The sequence below is a fragment of the Cetorhinus maximus genome, chromosome 14 (genome assembly GCF_964194155.1).
Source record: "Cetorhinus maximus chromosome 14, sCetMax3.hap1.1, whole genome shotgun sequence".
Lineage (NCBI taxonomy): Eukaryota > Metazoa > Chordata > Chondrichthyes > Lamniformes > Cetorhinidae > Cetorhinus > Cetorhinus maximus.
In genome coordinates this window covers 84,336,901-84,359,498 of record NC_135892.1, presented here as the reverse complement: position 1 = coordinate 84,359,498, position 22,598 = coordinate 84,336,901, and positions in this window count along the sequence as shown.

Below are 22,598 nucleotides of genomic sequence, written 5' to 3'. Positions count from 1 at the left end.
CGATGGAGTTGAGCCCGCACAGCAATGCAGGAGCAACTTCCCGCACCAAGATCTCTATAGTGGCTGCCATCCTACCAGTGTTGACCTCGGTGGGTTGGCATGCCGGCACTATCACCTCAGCCTGAAGGCGGACAGACTCCTCTGTCATGCCTTGCAATCTGAGGAGTGCAGCGGACATCCCTTCCTGGTGTTCCCGAGCTTGCCTTTGCAGCTCCAGCAACTGTGACATGACCGAGTCCAGAGGCTTGTCATCTGACTCGGACTCAGCAAATTTCTAGCCTCCAGAACTCTGTCGCCACTTGCTGTGGATCAAACAGTGTGACGTACTCACCAGATTGTGATCCCATCTCTATACTAAAGCTTGGTCCTACCGAGATATGTGTCTGCACTGGTGGAGGGTGTGGGTGAGCACTGTGATGGAACTTCGAGGAGAATGCCTTCAGATTCCCCTTTGGAGGTTCCTTTGGGGCTTAATTGGGGCCCTGGGTCATAGACTCTGTCAGTTGTTTGGCAGATGTGCCTGCAAAAGCAAGGAGAGATAATTAGTGCATGGCAGTGTCCTGTGAAAGAGGACACATCACTCACGGCATGGTTCTTTGATGGATGTTGCACTGCTGGATCCTCACTTGGTAGAGCAGCGCTGACCTCACCGTCAGCATAGGACCGGTCCAGGTACTTGCCAGCCAGCTGGATGGCTCTGTTTTCAAAGTCCGCGAAGACCTTGATTTTGGGCATTCCGACACCGATCTGCGACCTCTCTCTCTTGTGTGCCAGCTTGTCATGCATGGGTAAAGATGGAGAAAGTGTAAGCAGGATGCCTGCCAGGCCAGATGATAAATGTGCCTGGCCTGTGCGGGTGGTGAGTGGTTCCATGGATGGGCTGAGGTCAATGATGGTGTGTGTGAGAGAGTGAATGGTGATGGATGTCCTTTGCACTGGCAGTGAGTGAGGGCCCTGTGGATGTGTGCTGGGTTTGTGTGTGAGTTGAGAGTGATGAAAAGAGTGACGCTGGCAGAACGGAGGAGATCATTCATCCTCTTGTGGCACTGGGTGGCTGTCCTCTTCTGAAGGGCATTGGCACTGACCATCGCTGCCACTGCCTGCCAAACTGGATTGGTCATGTTGCTGCCCATCCTGCAAACAGAGCGGGGGTACAGAACATCCTGGGGGGCCTCCACAGCATCCAGCAGTTGCTTGAGGACCCGTCGTTAAACCGAGGGGCTGCAGTCTTTTTTCCTTTGCAGGCCATATCTCCAAGGCAGTAGTGGTGAGCTGGGAGCAATGGGCGGTATTCCGGAAGCTGCCTTTTAAACATGGTGCCCGGTGTGATGCAACGGCGTGGTGATGGCGGGAGGGCAAATGAGCCCATCCGCCATGGAAACAGCGTATTTCCCAGGAATGTATAAATAATGTGGCGGGTTTGGGATGAAAACACCCCATTGCTGTTGGCGGGTAGGACGACATTTTGCCCGCCCGCTACCGCGCTTAGTGCAAATTTGGGGAAATTTCACCCGTTAAGTGCAACCCTTCCAGCCTGCACAAATCCCCCAGAACTGTTCCCAAAGTCCAAGAAATCTAAAGCCCTCCCGCCACCATTTTTCCAGCCACACATTCATCTGCTTTATCCTCCTATTTCTGTTCTCGTGCGTGGTACCGTGAATAATCTTGAGATTACTACTTTTGAGCTGCTTGCTAATTTCCTACCAAGCTCTGACTGCAGGACCACATCTCTTTCAACTAGTGTTGTTGGTACTGATATAGACCACAACTGCTGGCTGTTCACCCTCTGCCTCCGGGTGCTCTGCAGCTATTTCATGGCATCCTTGACCCTGACATCATACCATCTTGGATTCTTCAGCAGCAGAAATGCTGTGTTCCCTGAACTATCATCTCCGATCACTATTGCTCTTCCAGCCTTCTTTGGCTCAGCCATACGGGGAGACACAATGGTGGCGCTATGGACTTGGCTCTGGCTGCACTCCCTAGATGAACCATCACTTTTATGATGAACTGAATACTGGGTGGAATGTGAGCTGCACTTGGGTGAATCCTGCACTATCTGCCTGTTTCTTCTTGACTGCCTGGTGGTCACCTATTTCCCCCATCTTCCTGCATGCTCTTAAGCTGCCGGGTGACCAATCTATAAATATGCTATCCGCTAGGAACTCAACCTTACAGATCTGCTGCAGTGACGTCAGCTGCTGCTCAAGCTCTGGAGCACAGAGCTTCAGCTGCTGCAACTGACAGCACTTACTGCACATATGGTTATCCAGGACATGGGAAGCATCCTGGAGACCCCACATAGCACAGGATTGTGCACTCGAGAGGTTGCAGCTGCCCTGCCATTTCATTATTCATTAGATAATAAACCTTGTTACTTAAAAAAGGAGACTCACTAGCTTCTCGCTTCCCTTCTGTGATTATCACTCAGATGAAGTTGACTGTTTTGCTTAACCCTTAAATTGAAATTTTTAATCTCCAAGCTCCTTAGACTAACACCCTAACTTTGAAGAAAGGGAAACAAAGCTAGAACACTCAAAAGCCAATCAACTCACAGCCTTGCTGTGATATCACAGTTTGATTCTCTTTCCTTCTTTGTCACCTTTTCAGACTGGAGCACACTCCAGTCTGCTGCTGTCTCCAATCAGGTCTGCGCCTCTCGCTCTCGCTCACTCTTTTTGCACTCTCTTTCACACCACCTTTCCAATTTCCTTTTCCCTCCCTCAAAAAGTGATGTATGGGTCTATTGTGAATGCTGACCCAGTTGCATATAGAATTATTGCTGCAATGTCATATTTTTCTATTTCAAACAGTGACTTCCCCATTTTTGATTCCCTTTACTTTAACTTACCGTACTGTGAACTTTGACTTTTAACAACTTATTATTCACGTAGAGTACTTGTGCTGTTGCTTTATTAAATTCTCTGACAGCTCTAGTTGACCTTTCTTTTCAGAGCCTTGGATTCAGCTTTGCTCACTAACTGTTCTGTCACTAAAATATAGTATTAATCATAATGCTTCAGGGAACTTCAATCTTTCTTCCTGCACTGTATGTCTATAATCATGCATTTTCATCCCTAATGCGTACTGGCAGAACTGTTGCACTGATAATATTAAGAATACTTTTGGAACCACTGTTCATATAGCCTGTTTTTCCCCCAATGTTATTGGTTTTGACCCAAAGCATAACTTTAGCTTGTCTCCTTTGAACTTAAGAAGCCATTGGAGATACTGCATGTTAAACAGAAGTAAAGGGGTTTTTGGAATGCACATAATAAGAGTGGAATTGTGAGGCAGAGGAAGACAAGTGACTAAGAGGTTTTGCACAATGCTCTATTTTTGTTCCTCATCCTGGCATGTTGGAGACAACAAACTATTTGAGACTCGGACAGGTACAGAAGAAAATGTCTATTACACTTTTGTTCCTGCATTTACCTTGGCCAACCACTTGTTCCACTGCATCATAGCAGTATTCATAAATTCCCTTTTACGAGTCACTACCAATACCATGAACAAAAATAAAAATACCTGGAAAATCTCAGCAGGTCTGGCAGCATCTGCGGAGAGGAACACAGTTAACGTTTCGAGTCCGTATGACTCTTCAACAGAACTAAGTAAAAATAAACCTGCTGAGTTTTTCCAGGTATTTTTATTTTTGTTTTGGATTTCCAGCATCCGCAGTTTTTTGCTTTTACCAATACACTGAATTAGACAATATCCAGGCTTGGGCTGACAAGTGGCAAGGAACATTTGTTTCACACAAGTCCAGGCAATAACCATCTCCAACAAGAGAGGATCTAACCATCACCCCTTGACGTTCAATGGCATTACCATTACTGAATCTCCCACTATCAACTTCCTGGGGATTAGCATTGACCAGAAACTGAACTGGATTAGCCATATAAATACTGTGGCTACAAGAGCACGTCAGAGGCTAGGAATTGTGCAACGAGTAACTCACCTCCTGATTCCCCAAAGCCTGTCTACCATCTACAAGGCACAAGTCAGGAGTGTGATGGAATACTCCCATGTGCCTGGATGAGTGCAGCTCCAACAACACCCAAGAAACTTGACATCATCTAGGACAAAGCAGCCCGCTTGACTGACACCACATGCTCCACCACTGACGCACAGTAGCAACAGTGTGTACCATCTATAAGATGCAGGAATTCACCAAGGCTCTTTCGACAGCAGCTTCCAAACCCATAACCGCTACCATCTAAAAGGACAAGGGCAGCAGATAGATGGGAACACCACCACCTGGAAGTTCCCCTCCAAGTCACTCACCATCCTGACTTGGAAATATTTCGCCGTTCCTTCACTGCTGAGTCAAAACCCTGGAACTCCCTTCCTACCAACACTGTGGGTGTACCTACACCACATGGACTGCAGCGGTTCAAGAAGGCAGCTCACCACCACCTTCTCAAGGGCAACTAGGGATGGGCAATAAATGCTTGCCCAGTCAGCGAAGCCCACATCCCATGAATGAATAAAAAAAAATGAAGGGGTTCTGGAAAAGTGAATGAGTGAGTCACTGCCAATATATATTGCCGAAGGATATTATGTGCTAGATACTTGTCATAGGCTTTCAATCCACTGGGAGATTCTTGAACTGTTCACTGTGTGAAGCGTCAGCCTCTGTATCAGATGGTTATAAGTTCAAGTTGCAATCTAGAGCCTTAACACGTATCAAAAGTAATACTTCAATGCAGTACTGAGGGAATATTGCACCATCAGAGATACTGCCTTTTGGATGAGACATTAAACCAAGGATCTGTCTGCTTCATTGGGCAGATGTATAGAAGCCCTGTAATTGAATTACATTATAACAGCGCCTATGCTTAAAAGTGCTCCACTCACTGACCCGGAAGTGTTTTGAGATGACTAATGGTTGTGAAAAGCATTATATAAATGCAAATTCTTTCTTTACCTCTTTTTTTTGTCCCCTGTGGTGTGCAATCTAGGAAACATTTCTTCCTATGTGGTGTGGGGTTGTTTCTCAAGTTCAGTTTCTTTTGATGGAAGGATTTCACCCAGAGCCAATTAACAGTTATCCTGGTGCTTCGAGTTCTCAGGAAGGGTTATACATGCTTTGGTAAATGCTGTTTTCCACTATTCAGATATGATAAATGACCTTAAAGGAATCATATTTAAAATATTTGAAGGTAGTTTCAAATCAACTTCCATTCCAGACAAATTTATTTTACAGAGCCCCTTCATTTTGGACACTCAGCACAAGTGAAAAGATAGACCAGTAAGAAGCTTTATTCATGCACACCAGTTCTTGAACATGCAATTGAGCAAATGCAGGAACTTCAACAACTTGCACTTATATAATTACTTTTTGATGTAGGATAACATCCTAAGGTGCTTTAAGGAAACCAAATCAGACAAATAATTGACAGCGAGCCAGGGAATGAAATTTTAGGATAAGTGACCAAAAGCTTGGTCAAAGAGTTAAGTTCTAAAGTGGAGCGAAGGAAGTGGGAGTGAGTCCAGTGTTAGGGAAATGCAGAGTTCTTGCAGGGTTATCAGGTGGAAGAGATCTTCTTGCCTTTACAAAGAAGGGGTCCTAAAGACCACCTAGTTTCCCGGCGTAAAGTGGGAATGAGCTGCCAAAGCAGGTGAAGGCAGATGGGAAAAATGGGTAGATAGTTGAGAGAGTTAGTAGTTGAATCGGTTTTTAGAACTGGCCAAATGGGTTTGTAGTCTTCTATGACGTTGCAGGTAGCTAGTGCCAGGTGCGATGATATGCTCTGGTCACTTATAAAGCACTGCACTATTGCACCATTTGATTGGAAGCTTGCTGGATATGGATTACCTACAGCCACACTCATTTTTTTAAAAAAAACTACATCTGTGGCAGTAAGTTAATAAGTGGAATTAGTTGCAGAATAAAGATGATCCTCCAAGATATGCAAGTTTATTTTATAGAAAGGGCATATACCAAACTGGTACAATTTAGGAGGGGAGACTAATGTTTAATAAATGGCAGATTATATTTGTCAGTTTTAACAGTTTCAATCAACTGAAAAGATGTTGACCTCCCAATATCTTTAACATGTATCAATGTTCTCTAAAGTAACTTTAGGTTTAAAAACTTAAGGCTTCCCTTTTAGAATATCAAATTAAGTACAACTGATCTACAACATTGTCTAACTTGCTTAATACAAGCCAAAACTAACAAAATAATTATGGTTTTCCATGTAAGATAATTATAGGGGCTAGCTTGATGACAGTGTGTGCCTCACAGGCATAGGTTGTTGGCTCAAACCCTACTTGAGACTTATTTACATAATCTAGGCTGCATAATGCTGAGGGAATGTTGCATTGTTCAAAGTGCCAATTTTTAATTGAATCTGCCTACTCAAGTGGATGGAGATCTTTCAACACTATTTGAAGAGCAGTTTCCTCAATCCTCGCCAATATTCTTTCCTCCGGGCAGTAAGTCAGGACCAGAAAACTTGAATTGATTCTATTATAGGCAAGTTGCTTGAAGGCATGTATGATTGGCTTGAAAGAGATGGGGCAATTGGGGAATTGCAATGTGGCTTCTTACCTGATGTCTCTCCAATTTGATTTCCTCTAAGAAACTAACCACATTGGTAGATGATGAAAGCACAAATAATAGATTTTCAAAGTTGCTAGAAAAAGTGCTGCACCAAAGCCTAAATAAAGTTATCTCTTTTGGGATTGGCAGGCAGATCTTTGGATAACAACAATTCACTTAGATAAGAATAACTATTAATAACCATGACTCTGGTGGAGGTTAGTCACAAGTGGAGTCCCAAAGGAATCACTGTTAGGATGTTGCTCCTCATATGGATAAAGGCACTGACGGAATGATATGTCTGCCCATCATCTCCAGGGCGCACGTCAGGAGTGTGATGGAATACTCTCCACTTGCCTGGATGAGTGCAGCTCCAACAGTATTCAAGAAGCTTGACACCATCCAGGACAAAGCAGCCCGCTTGACTGGCACCCTATCCACAAATGTTTACTCCCCGACCTCTAATGCACCGTGGCAGCAGTGTGCATCATCTACAAGATGCACTGCAGGAACTCACCAAGCCCCCTTTGACAGCACTTTCCAAACCCAAGACCACTACCATCTAGAAGGATAAGGGCAGCAAATGCTTAGGAGCATCACCACCTGGAAGCTCCCTTCCAAGCCACGCACCATCCTGACTTGGAAATATATCACCGTTCATTCACTGTCGCTGGGTCAAAATCCTGGAATTCCCTCCCTAACAGCACTGTGGGTGTACATACACCACATGGACTGCAGCGGTTCAAGAAGCAGCTCACCACCACCTTTTCAAGGGCAATTAGGAATGGGCAATAAATGCTGGCCTAGCCAGCGGCACCCAGATCTCATGAATGAATTTTTTAAGATCTGCAAAATCACATGTGAGATTTGGGGTCTTGCATGAAAACAATACTTTGGTAGGTGCAATCATCATGAGCGAGTGGCCCACTGCCTGGTAGGTGTGTCTCAATATAGACAGGTGTATTGTGATGCTTTTGGGGAGGGACAATTTCAGGCATGTACACGTGCAAGGTGGTAGCTGCTAAGTGGAGAAGAATCAAGGCAGTTTGGTTTCTGAATCATTGTTGTGAAAGTGAAATAGGGTTTACAGATTCATAGTTGGGATAATTAAATTTCAAATTAGAAGTAGAATCCTTTTCTTATGTAACACTGGTCTGTTTGCATGGAGACTATCAGCTTGGATTTCGTGAAGTGATGGCATTTGGCGTGGTGTCCAGGAAAGATGGCTACAAAGATTCAGCCATTTCTATGGCATAGTTTTCCATTTCCCTGGCATCAGGTCAGGGGGAATCTCCAGTTACAGTGAGATCATCAAGCAGGTAAGAAAACATCAAAGTATTCTCAGAGAGCAAACAAGGAAATAAAATGCACTGAGATAAAAGCAAATACTGCAGACGCTAGAAATCTTAAAAACAAAAAATGCTGGAAAAACTCAGCAGGTCTGCCAGCATCTGCGGAGAAAGGAATAGAGTTAAGGTTTCGAGTCCGTATGACTCTTGAGAATGAAGAAGTCATACAGACTTGAAACGTTAACTCTGTTTCTCTCTCGACAGATGCTGTCAAACCCGCTGAGTTTCTCCATTTTTTGTTTTCACATAATAAAATGCACTGTTTTTTCACTGTTAAAGTAAATAGTAGATACACATGGGATTAAGCTAGAAGCTGAAATATCAAACTTTAAAAAAAAATTAATCATGGAGAAGTTTCTCATTCCACAAATATAAAATTAGTTTTCAGCAAGTGAGGCTAGTCAGTAATAATGAGCTTAGCATGCTAAAAACCTCAGTTACACCTCATTCTACTAGTTGACTTTTTCAAAGGTATTTGCAGTGACACTAATAGCATAATTGCATTCTTGGAGGACTTCAACAGTGTATCCTGTGAGTAAGTGTGGAATCATTGACGGCAACTTCTGGATTTGTGTGTTCAACTATGCAGGCGCCATCCTCAGATATTGCTGTCAGTTTTCGAGAAATAATGATGGAAAAAGCTGACCATTTCGCCATCCTTGCCAACTCAAAATTCAAGCCACTCTGATCTGTTTTGACCCCTTCTATATGGGTGAATGTCAAGGCCCCGGGAATTGGTGGAAGGCCACTTGATTGGTCCCCAGATTAAGGGCCTTTTACTTAGAAGGACAGGCTGAGAAAGCTAGGACTTTTTACTTTGAGAATAGTAGACATTGAGGAAATATGATTGAGATCTTTTAAAATAACAGGCTTGAATTCTGTCTAGTTGGATAGGTTATTTAGGATAGATGGATAGGTAGAGGAGGACTAGGGAGGGTCAGTACAAAAGCAGAATTGGGATAGATGCTGGGAAAAACTTTTCACTGAGTCGCTGACCTCTGGAATAGGTTGCTAGTCTCTGGTGCATTTGGAGTTCTGCGAGTGGAATATGTTTCAAATTTTCAATGGTATGTGGCTTAATGGAGACTAGTGATATCATTCATTGTAATCTCCTGGAACTTGACTAGGGCAGTGAATCCTCTGGGATTTTCCTAGAGCCTCTAAGAATTAAAGATAAATTCCCCTGGGCACGGCTGCAAGCAATCCAGGCACAAAATCATTGGAGAAATGTTTTCATTTTCATTTCATTATGGTGCATCTATGTTGCAGCATGTTGAGATGGGGCAGCTAGTCTTTTCCTGCCTTTCTCTTTTGGTGATGTTGGTTACGAGATCAACCATCTTAGTTCCTGCTTCCAGAAAAGTGCTGCACACAATTGGGTGTCACATTTATCAACAGCAGTGATTAAACATCAGTAATTCAGTAGAGATGAAAATGTAAGGAGGTGCATTCCACATCTCAGGATTTTTTTAAATTATTTTTTTCCATGGAAAAAGTTACTTTTAACACTGAATTTTGTGAAACAAATGTATATTCTTACGATCTATTTTAAAAACAAAACACCCAAATGAGGATGCTTAACATCCAAGCTGGAATTTAGAAATTTGTGGACTTGTCTGGGTTTTATGGAAAAGCATCTCTCTCACATTGTGTTAGAAAATCCTTTGTTCATTTGGGCAGTAAAGGTGAAGAAGAGACATAGATAACAAAGGCACACTGGCTTTTGGAAGTGAGAATCTGCACAGATGGTCAGACTTTAAAAGATGGGAACCTGGAGGGTGATGCAATCTGTCCTTGACAAATTTGTGACAGTGCTATATACATGAAAATATTTTTAAAACACGCTACTATTTGCAGATTCAAAAATATTTAGGAGCAGGGAGTTATGTGGTTTTCCCATATTCATTTGGATTTTCTATTAAGTAGCAAAAATGATACAAGTTTAAAGAAAAATCAACTAGACTGTCACTCAAATGTCATAATTGTTAACATTATCTTCCATCATCATCTATTAATCGTCCATCCATTATCCTTTTAGTCAATGACTGTTACTGCAATGAAGATCAGGAAATTTGATTATAAGATCCTTCCATCCCTACAAAACTGAGAATTAAGTGTAATAGAGGGCATTCATAAAAACGTCAATCACAGGTTTATAGATGAAGCTCTGGCATTCTACAACAACCATGTGACTTGGCTCATGGTTTGACCTCTCACCTGGACTGGGATTGGTTAGAGTCCTCAGGTGACTAGTGCTTTGCTGGAGAATCCCTAGATTGGAGAGGAGGAGATCCAGATTGAATTGAGGGGCTATAGGACCAGAATAAACTGGGACAGTTGGAGAAAAGTGTGTACCTGTGGAAGGATGGGAATTTGGATGGGGTACAGTGACTGAACTAAGCAGGAGGTTGGATTTGGCAAGTGCTGTTATGATGTGAAATGCTGGTTGGCCTGTTGAGAACATAAATGTCACCTTTTTTAGTTTTAAAAATCTTCTATGAAAAATGCTGCATTATCAAAATTTGAGCATGCACCCGCCAAGGACGTACCTTCACGATTTGGCTTTCTAGTTCCGGGTGTTTGTCTTTTTTTTCCCCCTGTCACATAGTGAAGGAATAACGAGTGTATCACTGACTTAAGTTACAAAACCTTTGCAACGATTTGTTCTCACGTGACAGAGGTTTATAATCAGGATTATTCTCAATTTGTCAGCATTTTAGCAGCAGTGTCAACTTTTACTAGTTTTCTGGATTGGCATGTAAACTTCTTGGGCTTGCCAAGTTCATAATTGGGAGAAGTAAGGAAGGAGGACTTGTTCCTCTTGGTGCCAGCATGTGGCAGGCCTGTGGCCAATTAATCTGGTGATGCTTTAATGATTGAGCTTTGTTCACTTTGTTGCGAGTAAGTTTTCTACCTGACCAGTTTGCACTATACCCACTTGCCAGTAACAAATGTAATACCTTCTATTAAAAAAGGACCGAATTAAATGCCAAAGATTTTAAGCCATACCCCTAGATTGCACCTACATGTGCAGTATACCTACTTCTACAGTCGGCAAGAACTCTTCTCTGATCAAAGCAAGTGAAATCCAGGAAGATGATACAAGAGTGGCAAGGCTGGGACTGAGATGACAAAACCTATAAAACAATGCCACAACTCACTATATAAAACATCACAGGAAATGTACTAGTTTAATATAATGCAAGAGTTATTTCTCGGCAAGTTGTCTAATCACCTACATGCCCCGTGACCAGGGTGTGCAATTAAGCTTTTAGCAGTTCTTACAATTCATATTTTTTACATCCCTCATTTCCTATGTGGGTTGCAGGAAAACTGAGGGAAGATATGCTCCAAGAAGCAAAACAAGGCTTGATTGACCCTGTTGTGACTGCTTGCCCGAGACTTTAGAAGTATTTCTATTCGTGTGGCCTCCTGCTGATCTACGTCTGGCTGTTTTTCCCCCAAATAGGAATGAAATATGGTGAATTTCAGACAAAGGCTCCAAATGCTTCAAAGTAGGAGTCATAGGAAACACAAACACACACACGTTTTAACACGATTCAAACTCAAAAAATGTTCTGATATTACAGAGCCTTTTAACAGGAGCACATGGTGAAGTTTGTGCAAAAACAACCCACCTAGGTTCAATTGACTACTGCTCAAACTCCTGCTAGAGCCAGGCATTGGTTGCAAGCTAACGTGAATAATATTTGCCAGCCTGCTAAAGCAATCAATCATGGATTTGTTGGACACAGGAGGCAGGATAGCTATCCAGAGTATTGTACTGAACCACTTGACATGCCTAAAAATCTTGGATTTCTTGCCATAATTACAGAAGAAAGTTGGCAGGCTGCTCTTATGTGAATGATATGACAGTAACAGTGAATAGATTTAAAGAGCATCAAGGAAGTCTGATTTCTGTTGATTTTGATTGTGCAGACAATGTAATTTTGTTTTTAACATTCCGATTGCAGAACTTCATTCCCTGGGAGCACAGATCAGAGACCTGCATGCTGCCAGCAACTTTCCACCCAATAAAATGCATGGGAAGAAATCTGTGCACTGCTGCATGGAATGAAAAATTGTGGGTTGCATCCATCAAATGTGCTAAGAGAATAACCATCCTTTTCTCTACCTTGTTTCCTGTGAGTCATCCATGTTATCTGCCCACCATTCCCCTTAATATCTTGAAATCTCAAATTGAATCACTCCTTAACCTAGCCATTCCAGGGAGTACAGCTCTAATTTGTGTAATCTGTCCTCTTACTGGAACTCCTTTAAATTATCATTTTGATGAAGCTCTGCTGGGCTCCCTGCAAGGCCAATAAAATCTTCCTAAGATGTGCTGTCCAGAATTGAACAGTGCTTCAGACCTAACCAGGGTTTTGTATAGCTGTAGCATAACTTCTAATCATTTGTGTTGTAGTCCTCTAAATATATGTTGTCAGGCAACTGAGTATAGTGGCAGAGTAATCAGTCATAGCAAAACACCAATGTGCAATATCTGTGGCTTGTATCTCCACTGAACCACTTTACAGTTTCTCACTCAGACTATATTGGGCATTCTGGCAATTTGTGCTGAAAGATATATTTTTTTTAAATCTGTTTTTGAAATAGAATACATGGAGATATAAAATTTGTGTAGAATAAAGGGCATTTGGCATGATTCATGTATCTTTGTGATATATTACCATTTTATTTTCTATATTATATCAATCTCTCTTCTTTGTACATTCTGATATTCAAATTAGGAAAGCATTATGGTATAGGGAGGATCCCTGAATCCATCAGTAAGACTGATGTCCAGAAATTTAGCTGAAGAAAATTTTATGATAAAATTGCAATGTCTTGGAAGTACGTAAGTTATGCATTGCAGAATTAAGTGTCCAGATTGACTTAACAAATCTAGCTTGCTAATGTCCGGTTATACAGAATTAGATAGTCTTCTGCAGCACACATTTCATGTTCCAACTGTTGAGTGTTAACTGTGACTCAGCACTATTGCTGGAGTCAGAAGGTTGTAGGTTCAAGTCCCACTCCAAGATCTTGAGAAAATAATCTGAGATGACAGTGCTGAACTGTCAGAGGAGACAGTAAACAGAGGCCCTGTCTGCCCTCTGGAGTGGATGTCTCTCTCACACTCACAGCAATACTTTAAAGATGAGCAGGGGAGTTCTCTCCAGTATCCTGGCCAATGTTTATCTCTCAAGAAAGCAAGTCCTGGCAATGCATCAAATGATGTGTAATGTGACGACTCTGATTAAATTACACCTGGGATCATAAGCAAATACAAATTGGGTTACTCTTGACAAACCAAAGGTGACATTTAACAATGAGATACAAACCTCAGATTGGAGACTTGTATTGCAATCAGTACCTTTCTAATGTATTATAACTTTTAAAAAGCCCTATGCCAGTGGCTGCATGTTTAAATTACACAGCAAGATCAAACTCAGCATAGTAAGAACATTGCAGGTTTCATTCATTGGTACAACAGTATGGATGAACAGGAAAAAAATTAGGCTGACCCATTGAAATCTGGTTCAAATGGTTATGTTCCTTTTAGTCAATTATTTTTACCCCAGTAATTTTCAGGTTTTCTTTAACTTACAATATAATTCATAGGACTAAAAGCAAAGCAGAAAAGATTATGCAATTCATCTGTCCAAAAAATCCAGTAACCCTCAATTACTCACTCTAAAATCTACTTGATTAACTTGACTCTTTTTTGATTGCCTGTGAGCATACTTGTTTTTATACACAAATATATGCATTGGTGGTAGTACAGAAAATACTAACCCGAGCTGATAGGTAGTTTAAGGCCTGTGAGTTACAAATAAAGGTTAAATAATGTAGAATTATTTATTTTTGGAGAAAGAAGGCACAAGGACATATTCATGATGCTAAGCAAAAGATAAATTGATCGCCAATTAATATGCTTCAATATGGTCTCAAAACGGGTTTAGCAGGGGGAAGAGGCAGAAATATTATAGATGAACATGTGGGATGGAATCGCCTCCCGCCACCGGCAGCAGACATGGCGGGCGGGGCAGACAATCACACGGGAACAGTAAAACCGGTTTCCCGATGGTGGAACTTGACTGCAGGAGCGTGTGGTCCTGACCATCGGGGCGGGGAAGGGCGAGCAGCCATTTCCACCAGAGGCCGTCCAAAAGCCCTTTTGCATCCCGGTGGCGGGACACAAATGAACCGCCGATTGGAATTTGCCCTGCCCCGCCCGCGCAGCCCACGTGATTTCACGCTGGTCCCACGCGCGAATGTTGGGATTTACCTGGCTGAAGGCCTGAGGCAGTTGGTGGAGAGTGGAAGAGATGGAGGCCTCCAGCGACCGTGGACCCTGGAAGGTCACGTGCAACAGTGGGCGGGGCTGGAGCATCTATTGCTTGGATCCTCGAGCCGCAGGTTGACGGTCGGATGAGATGCCGTTGGGCAGCGATGGTCTGTGTCGAAAGGGGGCATTAGACGGGGAGGAGAACAATGAAGAGGTGGGGCAGGTGTGTAGGCTTAGAGGTTGGGTGTGGTAGGGGAAAGGGTGAGATGTTATGGGTGTCGTGGAATGAGTGAGGCGGTTTAAGGAGCACCATGGTGGGAAGGGCTGTGTTGGAGTACGAGCTGTTGGGGAGTGTGCAGGTGAGTACGGGCAGTAGTGGGGGAAAGGGGGTTCAGAGGGAGAGGTCTCTGCCCGCCAACGGATGAGTCCTGGGAGACATACTGAGAGAATTGTTGATAGGAGGGGACAGTGAAGTTAAAGGGGGCAGTGGGAGCAGGTAGGGCACAGGAATGAGTATTGGATGATGGGTAAAGGGACACTGAGGGTTGTCGGAGCGCATATGGAAGTAAAAGCGGATTCTGGAAGTTGGCAGAATGAGGACAGGCAGATGTACTGTCACGGAGGTGGGCTCCTCAAGAAGGTAGGAGACGCAAACATTCACCTGCCCGGGACGGAGGGTGATGGGGATAGGTTCAAGGGTAACTATGGGAAGGTCAAATGTTATACCTGGGGAGTCAATGGTTATTGGACTTGGTGGGGGGGGGGGGGGGAAGAGTGTGGGACACATGGTGAGGGGTAAAGGCATTTGACCGCATGCCGAACATAACATGAACCATGGCCGCTTGCAGCTATCCAGAGCCTCATGTTAGAGATATTAAGATGCTGGTTGAGAGTTGGCTCATCAGGGATGGGTGGAGCTGCAGGCCATCTCAACTGGACAATTGAAGGGGATCCCCAGCATGCAATACTTGGAACAGATGAAACTGTGAAGGGCAAAGGCTCAGCACAGGAGGCTTGTTGCACATGACTTGCAAGGGCCCTGGCAAATATTCACTCCCTCCACCACCAATGAACAGTGGCAGCAATGTGTACCATCTGCAAGTTGCACTGCAAAAACTCATCAAGGCTCCTTAGGCAGCACCTTCCAAACCCATGACCACTACCATCTAGAAGGACAAGGGCAGCAGATACATGGGAACATCACAGTCTAGAAGCTCCCCTCCAAGCCACCCACCATCCTGACTTGGAACAGTATCGCTGTTCCCTTACTGTCGCTGGGTCAAAATCCTGGAATTCCCTCCCTAACAGCACTGTGGGTGTACCTACACCACAGGAACTGCAGCGGTTCAAGGAGGCAGCTCACCACCTCCACCTTCTCAAGGGCAATTAGGGATGGGCAATAAATGCTGGCCTAGCCAGCGATGCCTACATCGTATGATTTGGGGGACATGGACCCAGTCTGGGGCGTTCCCAAGTAGATGGGGGAGTGCACAGGTTTAATGAATAAGAAATGCAATGAAACCACATCAGACCTGATTAAAGTGAAAGTCTAATCTATTTACAAAATTGTATGAACATTGAACAATTGTAGTGCACCTGTGCAACCCACATAAGAACTTCTTAATTTTGCATACATTGGCACTGCATCTAAGTGCTCCCCCGACCTCTGCAGCAGGAGTGGAGGCAGCCTGCTGACCCCTATGCCCTGTTGGCCTTGATGACTTTGGCGGATGTCCTCTGGGTCCTTGCAGGCCCTGGCTTACTTTGGTTCTGTTCTGGTGCAGCTGCATCCTCTGCACTCAGAGGCCGAAGCTGATGGATTCACAGACTGAGGGGATTCTGAAGAGCCACACACCCTCCGAGAGTTCTGAGTGGAGGTCCCAGGGGTGTGCACCTGCTGCTCCTCTTCCCTTTGGGTGCCTGAGTGCCCTGCCTGACTCCTTGAGGAGAAGGGGCACCTGGATGAAAGCTGAGGTGCCCTGCTACACTCTCACGTAGCCACTGCACAGCCTCGCCCATGGATACTGTGATGGAGTGAAGGTCTGCATGCATGTCTGGCAGAAAGGGTCTCCATGGTGTCCCCATGGAGACCTCAATGCATGCTTTATGTACGAATTCATTTGAGAGCAGGCGGTCAGACTCCACCTCATGCACCACTCAGTTGGCATCTTTGATGTTCCCCTACCTCCTGCTTCATGTCAAGCATCCTGATTAGGATCAGTCCCAGAGGCTCGTCATCTGACTAGGACTTTGCAGGGGCCTCTTCCCCAGTCCTCCAAGTGCCGGTGAGCTTCGCTGTTCCTGCCTCCTCCTGCTGCGGAAACGTGTGTCTGTGTGTTGATCACCAGAATGTGAACCTCTGCCTAAACTAACTCTTGAACTCACCAAGGTGTGCGTCTCTGGGCTGGTGGAGGAAGCAGGTGACTCTGTGATGACTCTATAGGTGAAATGTCTTGTTCGCCCTCATCTTCCTCATTTATCTGCGGGCTGCCGGATGTGGTGGACTTGGCCTCAGGGTCTGGCCTCACCCTCTTCTTGGTGCAATCTGCAATTGCAGAAGGAAAGAGTGAGTGACTGCATCGTCTGCCTTCAAAATGGCACCACGCATGAGGCTCAGCTTTCTAAGTAGAGACATTAAGCTTTCTTCTCAACTAGATGGAGGCCAGACACCTGCCTCACCATCTCTGCATGCCCAGTCCCAATCCTCCCCTGCCAGCTCAGTCACCCGCTCTTCATATGGCGTCAGAGGGAAGTGGTAGCGTAGTGATATTGTCACTGGGCTAGTAATCCAGAGAACCAGTATGATGATCTGGGTACCCGGGTTCAAATCCTGCCACGGCAAATGGTGAAATTTAATCTAATAAAAATCTGGAATTAAAAGTCTATTGATGACAATTGTCATAAAAACCCCTCTGGTTCACTAATGTCCTTTGCGGAAGGAAATCTGTTGCCCTTATCTGGTCCACAGCAATGTGGTTGACTCTGAAATGGCCTAGCAAGCCATTCAGTTTTTTCAAACAGCTAAAAAGTCAAAAAGGAATGAAACCAGACAGACCACCCAGCATTGACCTATGTCCTCTCCCATCAGCAGGACAGACCCAGCAGATGTGGTGGCACAGTAGTATACAATCAGGAAGGAATTGCCCCAGGGTCCTCAACATCGACTGTGGACTCCATGAAGTCTCATGCCACCAGGTCAAACATGGGCAAGTAAACTTTCTGCTGACTACCATGGACCGCATTCCCTCAGCTGATGAATCAGTGCTCCTCCATATTGAACACCACTCTTGAGGAAGCACTGAGGGTGTCAAGTGCGCAGAATATACTCTGGGTGGGGGACTTCAATGTCCATCATCAAGAGTGGTTTGGTAGCACCACTACTGATCAAGCTGGCCGAGTCTTAAAGAACATAACTGCTAGACTGGGCCTGCAGCAGGTGGTGAGGGAACCAACACGAGGGAGAAACATACTTTTTTTAATTCATTCATGGGATGTGGGCTTCGTTGTCTGGACCAACATTTATTGCCCACCCTTAGTTGCCTTTGAGAAGGTGGTGGTGAGCCGCCTTCTTGAACTGCTGCAGTCCATGTGATGTAGGTAAACCCACAGTGCTGTTAGGAAGGGAGTTCCAGGATTTTGATCCAGCGGCAGTGAAGGAACGGCGATATATTTCCAAGTCAGGATGATGATTGACTTGGAGGGGAGCTTCCAGGTGGTGGTGTTCTCATCTATTTGCTGCCCTTGCCTTTCTAGATGGTAGTGGTTGTGGGTTTGGAAGGTGCTGTCGAAGGAACCTTGGTGAATTCCTGCAGTGCATCTTGTAGATGGTACGCACTGCTGCTACTGTGCGTCGTTGGTGGAGGGAGTGAATGCTTGTGGATGTGGTGCCAATCAAGCAGGCTGCTTTGTCCTGGACGGTGCCAAGCTTCTTGATTGTTGTGGGAGCTGCACTCATCCAGGCAAGTGGGGAGTATTCCATCACACTCCTGACTTGTGCCTTGTAGATGGTGGACAAGCTTTGGGGAGTTAGGAGGTGAGTTACTAATTGCACAATTCCTAGCCTCTGACCTGCCCTTGTAGCCACAGTGTTTATATGGCTAGTCCAGTTCAGTTTCTGGTCAATGGTAACCCCCAGGATGTTGATAGTGGGGGATTCAGTGATGGTAATGCCATTGAACATCAAGGGGCAATGGTTGGATTCTCTTTTGTCGGGGATGGTCATTGCCTGGCACTTGTGAGGCACGAATGTTACTTGCCACTTGTCAGCCCAAGCCTGGATATTGTCCAGGTCTTGCTGCATTTGGACATGGACTGCTTCAGTATCTGAGGAGTCTCGAATGATGCTGAACATTGTGCAATCGTCAGTGTGCAATCATCCCCACTTCTGACCTTATGATGGAAGGGAGTTTATTGATGAAGCAGCTGAAGACCTCATCCTCACCAACCTGCTTGCCACAGGTCCATCAGTCCATGATAGTATCGGTGGCAGTGATCACCGTACAGACCTTGTGGAGATGAAGTCCCATCTTCACATTGAGGATACCCGCCATCATGTTATGTGGCACTACCACCATGCTCAATGGTTATAGATTTTGAACAGGTCGTGTAACTCAATAGTGGGCATCCATGAAGCGCTGTGGGCCATCAGCAGCAGCAGAATTGTACTCAACAGCAATCTGTAACCTCATGGCCTAACATATCCCCCAATTTACCATTACCATCAAGCCAGGGGTTCAACCCTGGTTCAATGAAGAGTTAGGGAGGGCATGCCCAGAGCAGCAATAGGCATACCTAAAAATGTGGCGTCAACCTGGCGAAGCTATAGCACAGGACTACCTGCGTGCCAAGCAACATAAGCAGCAAATGATACACAGAGTTAAGTGATCCCACAACCAACGGATCAGGTCTAAGCTCTGCAGTCCTGCCACATCCAGCTGTGAATGCTGGTGGACAATTAAACAACTTACTAGAGGAGGGGACTCCACAAATATCCCATGCTCAATGGTAGAGGAACCCAGCACATCAGTGCAAAAGATAAGGCTGAAGCATTTGCAGCAATCTTCAGCCAGAAGTGCCGAGTGGATAACCGTTTCAACCTCCTCCTGAGGTCCCCAGCATCACAGATGCCAATTTGATTCACTCCATGTAATATCAAGAAACGGCTGAGGGCAATGGATACTGCAAAGGCTATGGGCCCTGACAATATTCCGGCAATAATACTGAAGATTTGTGCTCCAGAACTTGCCATGCCTCTAGCTAAGCTGTTCCAGTACAGCTACAACAATGGCAATGTGGAAATTTGCCCAGGTCTGTCCTGAACACAAAAAGTCAGACAAATCCAACCTGGCCAATTACCACCCCATCAGTCTGCTGTCTATCATCAGTAACGTGATGAAAGGGGTCATCAACAGTGCTATCAAGTAGCACTTGCTTAGCAACAACCTGCTCACGGAAGCTGAGTTTGGGTTCCAGGACATCACTGCAAGAGTTCTTCAGGGCAGTGTCCTAGGCCCTACTATCTTTAGCTACTTCATCAATGGTCAGAAGTGGGGATATTCACTGATGATTGCACAACATTCAGCACCATTCAAGTCTCCTCAGATACTGAAGCAGTCCATGTCCACATGCAGCAAGGCCTGGACAATATCCAGGCTCAGGCTGACAAGTGGCAAGTAACATTCACGCCACACAAGTGCCAGGTAATGGCCACCTCCAACAAGAGAGAATCCAACCATCGCCCCTTGACATTCAATGACATTACCATTGCTGAATCCCCCACTATCAACATCCTGGGGGTTACCATTGACCAGAAACTGAACTGGACTAGCCATATAAATACTGTGGCTACAAGATCAGGTCAAAGGCTAGGAATTCTGTGACAAGTAACTCGCCTCCTGACTCCCCAAAGCCTGTTCACCATCTACAAGTCACAAGTCAGGAGTGTGATGGAATACTCTCCATTTGCCTGGTTGAGTGCAGCTCCAACAACACTCAAGAAGCTTGACACCATCCAGGCCAAGCAGCCTGCTTGCTTGGCACCACATCCACAAATATTCACTCCCTCCACCGATGCACAGTAGCAGCAGTGTTTACCATCTACCAGATGCACTGCAGGAACTCACCAAGCTTCCTTCGACAGCATCTTCCTTACCCACAACCACTACCATCCAGAATGACAAGGACAGCAGACACATGGGAACACCACCACCTGGAAGATCCCCTCCAAGTCATTCACAATCCTGATTTGGAAATATATTGCCGTTCGTTCACTGTCGCTGGGTTAAGACCCTGGAACTCCCTCCCTAACAGCACTGTGGGTGTACCTACACCACAGGGACTGCAGTGGTTCAAGAAGGCAGCTCACCACCACCTTTTCAATGGCAATTAGGGATGGGTAATAAATGCTGGCCTAGACAGCGACACCCACATCCCATGAATGAATTTTAAAAACGGTGCCAGAATACGGACATGTCCCCTCTTGCCATCTCTCTCATGCGGTTGTGCGTCAATTTGTCCTGCACAAGGAGAGAAAATAGCTTGAGAGCACTCAGGAAGCAGGTGGTGTACAGTTGATAGCTGCACCCACCTGGCTACTGTATACCATGTGAAAGCTCCACTGCACCTAGACCACTAGGGTTCTCTGGCAGCACCCTTCAGAGGAGTGAGCTCTTGCAGATAGAAGGAATAGGCACGAGGAGACGTGGCATCTGCGCTTTCTGGTGTCCTCTACGCCAGACCCCCTCCCCCAGCCTCCCTTTCCACAATATAAGTTCTCAGGGTCAGTGACCACCCCCCACCTCCTGCTGTGCCTGCAGGCTGGATGGACTGCAATATGACTATGAGGCTTCAGTGCTTCACGTTGAGAAGCACTTTATGCCTGGGCTCCTTGCGTAGCCCACTGGGCCATGGCCAATTAGCCTGTTCACTGAGGTCCATCAACCAGTTCCCACTCTGTGAGGTAAGCTGGAGCAGTAGAGGGTTCACTTATCCTAGCGACGTGGATGAGGTCGTTCAACCTTTTCCTGCACTGCAAGGTCGTCCTCTGGTGTGTGCTGTTCGCACTCAGCACCCTGGTGACTGCTTCCCATGCAAGGCTGGTGAGTCAGGTAGGCTTCCTCCTTCCATCGCCAGGTAACAGGACATCCCTCCTCTCCTCTACTGCATTCAGCAGTACCTTCAGTGACAGGTCACTAAATCTGGGTGCCAATGCAGCTTGGTGTCTCCAGGTCATTTCCTAGCCTGCTGCTCAGATTCAGTGAAAGCTGCAGCTGTCCGGTCCGGGCACCTTTTCAAATATAGTGCCTGGGTATGACAGCGGGGCACATCACATCCTGCCTGCCCCACTGCGTAAAACATTGGGAAACCCCCGGCTGCATAGTTAATGAGCCCAGCATTGTGAAATTTGACATGATTTCCCGCCAGGGAAATACTCCTGCTTCCTGCCCCCACCACAGGACTTAGACCTGGAGTAGAAAATCCCGGCCCAGTGGGCTATGCAAGGAACCAGTGTTGATAAGTAATATGTTAACATGTAAGGGATAACCGAGGAGATATTAGAGTGGGTAATTAAGTGTTATTGGATTTTGGGGACAGAAGTGCTAATAATCTTCTCTGCTTTATAGTCTTTTGTATATGTAATCTTGTCGGCTTCCAAATGCTTGATCAAATGCTTCATAATTCCATAGAAAAGAGTCTTTTGTATAATACAACATTTTTACCTGGTCGATTGGGGGAATTGAAAGACATGACCATGGCCAATTTGCTTGGCTGTACCTTTGCATTTAACCAAGCATATTTTGGCACAATTCAAGTAGAGGGCAATGTAGAATGGAAGAAACTTTATTTTTATCATTATTTTATTTTTTCACACTAGCTTTATTTTCTTCAACTGGATGAAGTAAAGGAGCAATTTCTGTTGAAACCATTTGACAATAGATGCATGCAAATTTGCTGTAAATTCAGATACAGATATAAATCCTCTGCCCTTCTCTTCCCTCTTCCTAGCCCTCCACAGCTATTATACTGGTGGGATAATTAATGTTACAACATTATTCCAAAATGTATTCCAAAGTGTCAAATTGCATTGTTTTATGACTAGACCAATGTGTACATGATCATTTGTTTTCATCATTCAACTTCTTATAGCTGATATCATAATGACACTTCATTTATTAAATGAAATACTGAACACAAATTGGTTCATGATGCATGCTTGATAAAATTAATCGAGTTTCAAATTCCACTTGGGAAAGGGACTGGAGGGCAGTTGGTCCCTTTCAAAAACTTAACAATTGGTATTCGTACAATTGTAACATTGCGGGGAATTCTCCTGTGCATGTTATACAGAATTTACTCTGTATATAATGTAGCACAAATACATGTCGGTACTATATTGCATCAGGTTTTG